Genomic DNA, 10000 nt, shown 5'->3' with positions numbered 1-10000 from the left:
GGTGCACATGGTCCTTTTGGGTGACCAGGTGCACATGGTCCTTTGGGTGACCAGGTGCACGCCGGCCTTTGGGTGACCAGGTGCACACGGTCCTTTTGGGTGACCAGGTGCACGCCGGCCTTTGGGTGACCAGGTGCACATGGTCCTTTTGGGTGACCAGGTGCACGCCGGCCTTTGGGTGACCAGGTGCACGCCGGTCCTTTTGGGTGACCAGGTGCACAAGTTCCATTTGGGTGACCAGGTGCACGCGGTTCATAACAGCGCGGTTATCTGCTTTAATGTCCGAGGAGGGGTGCTTAAGTGTGGGTGCCCTGGTTCACCTGGTATGCGAGGTTGTGGAGGTGGGGGGGGTCCCCTGCTGGTATCATCCCCGAAATAGAGGGGTGATACCCGGGTGGTGAGTAAGGGCCTACAAGCCTGGAGGTCAATAGCTCCAGGGGGTAAGCTCTACTGTCATGTCCGTAAATAGAGTGGTGTTACCCGGGTTTTGAACCATATTTTAATTTTTGGGTTACCAGATGCACACGGGTCTTTTGGAAAACAATCACAATCTGCATCCATCGTAATATCTTAAACTGTATATAAAGCACCTAAGGACGGGCCTGACCGAGAGAGGGCCGTAGTAGGGTACTCCCCTAGCGGGCTATATCAATAGAATGACCGGTAAAATGATTTAAAACAGTTTTATAATTTTTGGGTTACCAGATGCACACGGGTCTTTTGGAAAACAATCACAATCTGCATCCATCGTAATATATGAAACTGTATATAAAGCACTGAAGGACGGCCCCGACCGAGACAGGGCCTTAGTGGGGTGCTCCCATAGCGGGCTATATCAATAGAATGACCGGTAAAAGTATTTAAAACCGTTTTATAATTTTTGGGTTACCAGATGCACGTTTTCAATCACCAGTTGCACGGAGGATTAATAGCAATCTGCATCCATCGTGATTTCTTAAAGTGTGTAAAAAGCACCCAAGGACGGCCCTGACAGAGAGAGGGCCGTAGTGGGGCACTCCCCTAGCGGGCTATATCAATAGAATGACGGGTAAAAGTATTTAAAACCCTTTTATAATTTTTGGGTTACCAGATGCACGTTTTCAATCACCAGGTGCACGGAGGAAAATGAGCATTTGCATCCATAGTCATGTTTTAAACCGTCCATAAAGCACTCTTGGCCGGCCCCGGCAGAGAGAGAAAGAGATGGTGAAAAAAAAAAAAAATCATCATCAGACCTTCCATAAATAATTCGGGCCGGCCCCCATTGCTAAAGGTCCGTAGTAGGGTGCGCCATAAGCGGACATGAATAGATGGAACACCGCTAACCGCATAGAGAACCGTGTTTTGGGTGACCAGGTGCACGTTTTCAATCACCAGTTGCACATTTTCAATCACCAGTTGCACGGAGGATTAATAGCAATCTGCATCCATCGCGATTTCTTAAAGTGTCTATAAAGCACTCAGGACGGGCCCGACCGAGACAGGGCCTTAGTGGGGTGCTCCCATAGCGGGCAACAATGAGAGGGGTGCCTTTAAATTCATTTTGAACCATATTTGAAATTTTGGGTTACCAGATGCACGTTTTCAATCACCAGTTGCACGGAGGATTAATAGCAATCTGCATCCATCGTGATTTCTTAAAGTGTGTAAAAAGCACCCAAGGACGGCCCTGACAGAGAGAGGGCCGTAGTGGGGCACTCCCCTAGCGGGCTATATCAATAGAATGACGGGTAAAAGTATTTAAAACCCTTTTATAATTTTTGGGTTACCAGATGCACGTTTTCAATCACCAGGTGCACGGAGGAAAATGAGCATTTGCATCCATAGTCATGTTTTAAACCGTCCATAAAGCACTCTTGGCCGGCCCCGGCAGAGAGAGAAAGAGATGGTGAAAAAAAAAAAAAATCATCATCAGACCTTCCATAAATAATTCGGGCCGGCCCCCATTGCTAAAGGTCCGTAGTAGGGTGCGCCATAAGCGGACATGAATAGATGGAACACCGCTAACCGCATAGAGAACCGTGTTTTGGGTGACCAGGTGCACGTTTTCAATCACCAGTTGCACATTTTCAATCACCAGTTGCACGGAGGATTAATAGCAATCTGCATCCATCGCGATTTCTTAAAGTGTCTATAAAGCACTCAGGACGGGCCCGACCGAGACAGGGCCTTAGTGGGGTGCTCCCATAGCGGGCAACAATGAGAGGGGTGCCTTTAAATTCATTTTGAACCATATTTGAAATTTTGGGTTACCAGATGCACGTTTTCAATCACCAGTTGCACGGAGGATTAATAGCAATCTGCATCCATCGTGATTTCTTAAAGTGTGTAAAAAGCACCCAAGGACGGCCCTGACAGAGAGAGGGCCGTAGTGGGGCACTCCCCTAGCGGGCTATATCAATAGAATGACGGGTAAAAGTATTTAAAACCCTTTTATAATTTTTGGGTTACCAGATGCACGTTTTCAATCACCAGGTGCACGGAGGAAAATGAGCATTTGCATCCATAGTCATGTTTTAAACCGTCCATAAAGCACTCTTGGCCGGCCCCGGCAGAGAGAGAAAGAGATGGTGAAAAAAAAAAAAAATCATCATCAGACCTTCCATAAATAATTCGGGCCGGCCCCCATTGCTAAAGGTCCGTAGTAGGGTGCGCCATAAGCGGACATGAATAGATGGAACACCGCTAACCGCATAGAGAACCGTGTTTTGGGTGACCAGGTGCACGTTTTCAATCACCAGTTGCACATTTTCAATCACCAGTTGCACGGAGGATTAATAGCAATCTGCATCCATCGCGATTTCTTAAAGTGTCTATAAAGCACTCAGGACGGGCCCGACCGAGACAGGGCCTTAGTGGGGTGCTCCCATAGCGGGCAACAATGAGAGGGGTGCCTTTAAATTCATTTTGAACCATATTTGAAATTTTGGGTTACCAGATGCACGTTTTCAATCACCAGTTGCACGGAGGATTAATAGCAATCTGCATCCATCGTGATTTCTTAAAGTGTGTAAAAAGCACCCAAGGACGGCCCTGACAGAGAGAGGGCCGTAGTGGGGCACTCCCCTAGCGGGCTATATCAATAGAATGACGGGTAAAAGTATTTAAAACCCTTTTATAATTTTTGGGTTACCAGATGCACGTTTTCAATCACCAGGTGCACGGAGGAAAATGAGCATTTGCATCCATAGTCATGTTTTAAACCGTCCATAAAGCACTCTTGGCCGGCCCCGGCAGAGAGAGAAAGAGATGGTGAAAAAAAAAAAAAATCATCATCAGACCTTCCATAAATAATTCGGGCCGGCCCCCATTGCTAAAGGTCCGTAGTAGGGTGCGCCATAAGCGGACATGAATAGATGGAACACCGCTAACCGCATAGAGAACCGTGTTTTGGGTGACCAGGTGCACGTTTTCAATCACCAGTTGCACATTTTCAATCACCAGTTGCACGGAGGATTAATAGCAATCTGCATCCATCGCGATTTCTTAAAGTGTCTATAAAGCACTCAGGACGGGCCCGACCGAGACAGGGCCTTAGTGGGGTGCTCCCATAGCGGGCAACAATGAGAGGGGTGCCTTTAAATTCATTTTGAACCATATTTGAAATTTTGGGTTACCAGATGCACGTTTTCAATCACCAGTTGCACGGAGGATTAATAGCAATCTGCATCCATCGTGATTTCTTAAAGTGTGTAAAAAGCACCCAAGGACGGCCCTGACAGAGAGAGGGCCGTAGTGGGGCACTCCCCTAGCGGGCTATATCAATAGAATGACGGGTAAAAGTATTTAAAACCCTTTTATAATTTTTGGGTTACCAGATGCACGTTTTCAATCACCAGGTGCACGGAGGAAAATGAGCATTTGCATCCATAGTCATGTTTTAAACCGTCCATAAAGCACTCTTGGCCGGCCCCGGCAGAGAGAGAAAGAGATGGTGAAAAAAAAAAAAAATCATCATCAGACCTTCCATAAATAATTCGGGCCGGCCCCCATTGCTAAAGGTCCGTAGTAGGGTGCGCCATAAGCGGACATGAATAGATGGAACACCGCTAACCGCATAGAGAACCGTGTTTTGGGTGACCAGGTGCACGTTTTCAATCACCAGTTGCACATTTTCAATCACCAGTTGCACGGAGGATTAATAGCAATCTGCATCCATCGCGATTTCTTAAAGTGTCTATAAAGCACTCAGGACGGGCCCGACCGAGACAGGGCCTTAGTGGGGTGCTCCCATAGCGGGCAACAATGAGAGGGGTGCCTTTAAATTCATTTTGAACCATATTTGAAATTTTGGGTTACCAGATGCACGTTTTCAATCACCAGTTGCACGGAGGATTAATAGCAATCTGCATCCATCGTGATTTCTTAAAGTGTGTAAAAAGCACCCAAGGACGGCCCTGACAGAGAGAGGGCCGTAGTGGGGCACTCCCCTAGCGGGCTATATCAATAGAATGACGGGTAAAAGTATTTAAAACCCTTTTATAATTTTTGGGTTACCAGATGCACGTTTTCAATCACCAGGTGCACGGAGGAAAATGAGCATTTGCATCCATAGTCATGTTTTAAACCGTCCATAAAGCACTCTTGGCCGGCCCCGGCAGAGAGAGAAAGAGATGGTGAAAAAAAAAAAAAATCATCATCAGACCTTCCATAAATAATTCGGGCCGGCCCCCATTGCTAAAGGTCCGTAGTAGGGTGCGCCATAAGCGGACATGAATAGATGGAACACCGCTAACCGCATAGAGAACCGTGTTTTGGGTGACCAGGTGCACGTTTTCAATCACCAGTTGCACATTTTCAATCACCAGTTGCACGGAGGATTAATAGCAATCTGCATCCATCGCGATTTCTTAAAGTGTCTATAAAGCACTCAGGACGGGCCCGACCGAGACAGGGCCTTAGTGGGGTGCTCCCATAGCGGGCAACAATGAGAGGGGTGCCTTTAAATTCATTTTGAACCATATTTGAAATTTTGGGTTACCAGATGCACGTTTTCAATCACCAGTTGCACGGAGGATTAATAGCAATCTGCATCCATCGTGATTTCTTAAAGTGTGTAAAAAGCACCCAAGGACGGCCCTGACAGAGAGAGGGCCGTAGTGGGGCACTCCCCTAGCGGGCTATATCAATAGAATGACGGGTAAAAGTATTTAAAACCCTTTTATAATTTTTGGGTTACCAGATGCACGTTTTCAATCACCAGGTGCACGGAGGAAAATGAGCATTTGCATCCATAGTCATGTTTTAAACCGTCCATAAAGCACTCTTGGCCGGCCCCGGCAGAGAGAGAAAGAGATGGTGAAAAAAAAAAAAAATCATCATCAGACCTTCCATAAATAATTCGGGCCGGCCCCCATTGCTAAAGGTCCGTAGTAGGGTGCGCCATAAGCGGACATGAATAGATGGAACACCGCTAACCGCATAGAGAACCGTGTTTTGGGTGACCAGGTGCACGTTTTCAATCACCAGTTGCACATTTTCAATCACCAGTTGCACGGAGGATTAATAGCAATCTGCATCCATCGCGATTTCTTAAAGTGTCTATAAAGCACTCAGGACGGGCCCGACCGAGACAGGGCCTTAGTGGGGTGCTCCCATAGCGGGCAACAATGAGAGGGGTGCCTTTAAATTCATTTTGAACCATATTTGAAATTTTGGGTTACCAGATGCACGTTTTCAATCACCAGTTGCACGGAGGATTAATAGCAATCTGCATCCATCGTGATTTCTTAAAGTGTGTAAAAAGCACCCAAGGACGGCCCTGACAGAGAGAGGGCCGTAGTGGGGCACTCCCCTAGCGGGCTATATCAATAGAATGACGGGTAAAAGTATTTAAAACCCTTTTATAATTTTTGGGTTACCAGATGCACGTTTTCAATCACCAGGTGCACGGAGGAAAATGAGCATTTGCATCCATAGTCATGTTTTAAACCGTCCATAAAGCACTCTTGGCCGGCCCCGGCAGAGAGAGAAAGAGATGGTGAAAAAAAAAAAAAATCATCATCAGACCTTCCATAAATAATTCGGGCCGGCCCCCATTGCTAAAGGTCCGTAGTAGGGTGCGCCATAAGCGGACATGAATAGATGGAACACCGCTAACCGCATAGAGAACCGTGTTTTGGGTGACCAGGTGCACGTTTTCAATCACCAGTTGCACATTTTCAATCACCAGTTGCACGGAGGATTAATAGCAATCTGCATCCATCGCGATTTCTTAAAGTGTCTATAAAGCACTCAGGACGGGCCCGACCGAGACAGGGCCTTAGTGGGGTGCTCCCATAGCGGGCAACAATGAGAGGGGTGCCTTTAAATTCATTTTGAACCATATTTGAAATTTTGGGTTACCAGATGCACGTTTTCAATCACCAGTTGCACGGAGGATTAATAGCAATCTGCATCCATCGTGATTTCTTAAAGTGTGTAAAAAGCACCCAAGGACGGCCCTGACAGAGAGAGGGCCGTAGTGGGGCACTCCCCTAGCGGGCTATATCAATAGAATGACGGGTAAAAGTATTTAAAACCCTTTTATAATTTTTGGGTTACCAGATGCACGTTTTCAATCACCAGGTGCACGGAGGAAAATGAGCATTTGCATCCATAGTCATGTTTTAAACCGTCCATAAAGCACTCTTGGCCGGCCCCGGCAGAGAGAGAAAGAGATGGTGAAAAAAAAAAAAAATCATCATCAGACCTTCCATAAATAATTCGGGCCGGCCCCCATTGCTAAAGGTCCGTAGTAGGGTGCGCCATAAGCGGACATGAATAGATGGAACACCGCTAACCGCATAGAGAACCGTGTTTTGGGTGACCAGGTGCACGTTTTCAATCACCAGTTGCACATTTTCAATCACCAGTTGCACGGAGGATTAATAGCAATCTGCATCCATCGCGATTTCTTAAAGTGTCTATAAAGCACTCAGGACGGGCCCGACCGAGACAGGGCCTTAGTGGGGTGCTCCCATAGCGGGCAACAATGAGAGGGGTGCCTTTAAATTCATTTTGAACCATATTTGAAATTTTGGGTTACCAGATGCACGTTTTCAATCACCAGTTGCACGGAGGATTAATAGCAATCTGCATCCATCGTGATTTCTTAAAGTGTGTAAAAAGCACCCAAGGACGGCCCTGACAGAGAGAGGGCCGTAGTGGGGCACTCCCCTAGCGGGCTATATCAATAGAATGACGGGTAAAAGTATTTAAAACCCTTTTATAATTTTTGGGTTACCAGATGCACGTTTTCAATCACCAGGTGCACGGAGGAAAATGAGCATTTGCATCCATAGTCATGTTTTAAACCGTCCATAAAGCACTCTTGGCCGGCCCCGGCAGAGAGAGAAAGAGATGGTGAAAAAAAAAAAAAATCATCATCAGACCTTCCATAAATAATTCGGGCCGGCCCCCATTGCTAAAGGTCCGTAGTAGGGTGCGCCATAAGCGGACATGAATAGATGGAACACCGCTAACCGCATAGAGAACCGTGTTTTGGGTGACCAGGTGCACGTTTTCAATCACCAGTTGCACATTTTCAATCACCAGTTGCACGGAGGATTAATAGCAATCTGCATCCATCGCGATTTCTTAAAGTGTCTATAAAGCACTCAGGACGGGCCCGACCGAGACAGGGCCTTAGTGGGGTGCTCCCATAGCGGGCAACAATGAGAGGGGTGCCTTTAAATTCATTTTGAACCATATTTGAAATTTTGGGTTACCAGATGCACGTTTTCAATCACCAGTTGCACGGAGGATTAATAGCAATCTGCATCCATCGTGATTTCTTAAAGTGTGTAAAAAGCACCCAAGGACGGCCCTGACAGAGAGAGGGCCGTAGTGGGGCACTCCCCTAGCGGGCTATATCAATAGAATGACGGGTAAAAGTATTTAAAACCCTTTTATAATTTTTGGGTTACCAGATGCACGTTTTCAATCACCAGGTGCACGGAGGAAAATGAGCATTTGCATCCATAGTCATGTTTTAAACCGTCCATAAAGCACTCTTGGCCGGCCCCGGCAGAGAGAGAAAGAGATGGTGAAAAAAAAAAAAAATCATCATCAGACCTTCCATAAATAATTCGGGCCGGCCCCCATTGCTAAAGGTCCGTAGTAGGGTGCGCCATAAGCGGACATGAATAGATGGAACACCGCTAACCGCATAGAGAACCGTGTTTTGGGTGACCAGGTGCACGTTTTCAATCACCAGTTGCACATTTTCAATCACCAGTTGCACGGAGGATTAATAGCAATCTGCATCCATCGCGATTTCTTAAAGTGTCTATAAAGCACTCAGGACGGGCCCCGACCGAGACAGGGCCTTAGTGGGGTGCTCCCATAGCGGGCAACAATGAGAGGGGTGCCTTTAATTCATTTTGAACCATATTTGAAATTTTGGGTTACCAGATGCACGTTTTCAATCACCAGTTGCACGGAGGATTAATAGCAATCTGCATCCATCGTGATTTCTTAAAGTGTTGTAAAAAGCACCCAAGGACGGCCCTGACAGAGAGAGGGCCGTAGTGGGGCACTCCCCTAGCGGGCTATATCAATAGAATGACGGGTAAAAGTATTTAAAACCCTTTTATAATTTTTTGGGTTACCAGATGCACGTTTTCAATCACCAGGTGCACGGAGGAAAATGAGCATTTGCATCCATAGTCATGTTTTAAAACCGTCCATAAAGCACTCTTGGCCGGCCCCGGCAGAGAGAGAAAGAGATGGTGAAAAAAAAAAAAAATCATCATCAGACCTTCCATAAATAATTCGGGCCGGCCCCCATTGCTAAAGGTCCGTAGTAGGGTGCGCCATAAGCGGACATGAATAGATGGAACACCGCTAACCGCATAGAGAACCGTGTTTTGGGTGACCAGGTGCACGTTTTCAATCACCAGTTGCACATTTTCAATCACCAGTTGCACGGAGGATTAATAGCAATCTGCATCCATCGCGATTTCTTAAAGTGTCTATAAAGCACTCAGGACGGGCCCGACCGAGACAGGGCCTTAGTGGGGTGCTCCCATAGCGGGCAACAATGAGAGGGGTGCCTTTAAATTCATTTTGAACCATATTGAAATTTTGGGTTACCAGATGCACGTTTTCAATCACCAGTTGCACGGAGGATTAATAGCAATCTGCATCCATCGTGATTTCTTAAAGTGTGTAAAAAGCACCCAAGGACGGCCCTGACAGAGAGAGGGCCGTAGTGGGGCACTCCCCTAGCGGGCTATATCAATAGAATGACGGGTAAAAGTATTTAAAACCCTTTTATAATTTTTGGGTTACCAGATGCACGTTTTCAATCACCAGGTGCACGGAGGAAAATGAGCATTTGCATCCATAGTCATGTTTTAAAACCGTCCATAAAGCACTCTTGGCCGGCCCCGGCAGAGAGAGAAAGAGATGGTGAAAAAAAAAAAAAATCATCATCAGACCTTCCATAAATAATTCGGGCCGGCCCCCATTGCTAAAGGTCCGTAGTAGGGTGCGCCATAAGCGGACATGAATAGATGGAACACCGCTAACCGCATAGAGAACCGTGTTTTGGGTGACCAGGTGCACGTTTTCAATCACCAGTTGCACATTTTCAATCACCAGTTGCACGGAGGATAATAGCAATCTGCATCCATCGCGATTTCTTAAAGTGTCTATAAAGCACTCAGGACGGGCCCGACCGAGACAGGGCCTTAGTGGGTGCTCCCATAGCGGGCAACAATGAGAGGGGTGCCTTTAAATTCATTTTGAACCATATTTGAAATTTTGGGTTACCAGATGCACGTTTTCAATCACCAGTTGCACGGAGGATTAATAGCAATCTGCATCCATCGTGATTTCTTAAAGTGTGTAAAAAGCACCCAAGGACGGCCCTGACAGAGAGAGGGCCGTAGTGGGGCACTCCCCTAGCGGGCTATATCAATAGAATGACGGGTAAAAGTATTTAAAAACCCTTTTATAATTTTTGGGTTACCAGATGCACGTTTTCAATCACCAGGTGCACGGAGGAAAATGAGCA

Source organism: Oncorhynchus mykiss, unplaced genomic scaffold, assembly GCF_013265735.2.
Source record: "Oncorhynchus mykiss isolate Arlee unplaced genomic scaffold, USDA_OmykA_1.1 un_scaffold_812, whole genome shotgun sequence".
Classification (NCBI taxonomy): Eukaryota; Metazoa; Chordata; class Actinopteri; order Salmoniformes; family Salmonidae; genus Oncorhynchus; species Oncorhynchus mykiss.
The sequence above is the reverse complement of the archived record's forward strand: the minus strand, read 5'-3'. Positions refer to the sequence as shown.